The following is a 1,565-nucleotide window of genomic DNA, read 5'->3' as shown; positions in this document are numbered from 1 at the left end:
AAGGTCTAATCCCTATGCCCATGAGTTCTCTTTTCCCTTAGTCAAGAAAGTATCATTTTGTTATTGCTTTCTAGTATTAGTAGTAGTTTAAAACCCATCTAAATCATTGGTTGCACTTAGATTAAGTGAGTACTTGCATTCTCAGTGCTTTGATATCCCTCAGAACTGGTTCGACAATCACTATACTACAATATTTGTCTTAAGAGCCTTGAAAACTCCTAACATCATGCCATAGACTCATGTTATATGTTTGAATAATGGTTGGGCTTTACGGCTTATTGTACTTTAATTTTGTAAAGTCGGCCATATCCATATATGATAGGATTGGTTTATATATCTTGTTATTATATATCTTGTTATATAAAGTGGAATACGTTCACCATAAACATTGATACTAGATCAGAACAGCAATTTCTGTAGATTTTGGTTCTTTCCACTCACTTGTATTTTGATGTTGATTCATATTTTTCTGTGTTTTAATAAGATAACTAATAGCTTATATAGGATAATTCTTATTTACATTAAAGATTCGACCGGTGATCATTCTGGAAACAAAAAGAACGAATAAAAAATGAATGTAGAAAAATAAAATAATAGGAAAATTTTTTTTTGTTATTTTTTTAAATTAAACAAAGAATAATTTTTTTTTACTAAAAAAAAGAATGAGACGAAATGAAAAGTAAAAACTATTCCTTGTAAATAATAATTTTTTTTGGAACGTTAAGAAATGAATTATTCTTCGTCATTCCTTAGTCACCATTCATATCCTAAAATAATGATAGTTAACAAACATCAAGATAATGATGTAGTTTTTCAAAATCCTTAGCTATTTAGGATTTCATGGTTGTATAAATACAGGCGCTTTACCACGCATATCAATAACACATTCTATTCATTCTATACACATTCTATTGCCACACATATCAACCAATTTTTAGTTCATTGGAATTTAAGACATGTTTTTATTAATTGCAGTTTTATAGGACATGTTTTTTACTTGTCTTAAGAATAATGAAAATATAAAACAATTATCATTATTTTTACTAAAGTATGTTTTTTTTTCGTTTTTTGAAAACTACGAAAGTTTGTTCTTTATTTGTGACATCTATACTAGAGGCTAGAGATGCTATATTTTGTGTTGATCTCTATCCAAATTTAATTCATTTAATATCAGATCCCTTTCTTTTTTTCTTGTATTTTTTATTATTTTACATTTTATATTAATTTGATTTTTTTTTAACAACAAACTGCTATTCTATTATTCAAACTTGAGGTGATCTGGGTAACCAGACCGGAATAGAACAACTAATAAAGCACAAAGATCTATAAAAAGAACGGGCATTCCTAGTTAGCAAATCAAAAATTCCCTTTTGCATCATTGGGAAGTAGTTGATTTTGAAGTCCGGAAAGCATATCTCGAGAATTTGAATGACCTCCAGCTCGGTTGAGAAATTTGGCCACGCTTGTGGATCCACTATCATTGCAATCAGGTTTTTGCAATCCGTCTCAAATCTCTAACATGTCGAGTGTTGTAGCATACTCTCCATTGCCCATCTTGACGTTTC

This window comes from Brassica oleracea, chromosome C6 (assembly GCF_000695525.1).
Source record: "Brassica oleracea var. oleracea cultivar TO1000 chromosome C6, BOL, whole genome shotgun sequence".
Lineage (NCBI taxonomy): Eukaryota > Viridiplantae > Streptophyta > Magnoliopsida > Brassicales > Brassicaceae > Brassica > Brassica oleracea.
The sequence above is the reverse complement of the archived record's forward strand: the minus strand, read 5'-3'. Positions refer to the sequence as shown.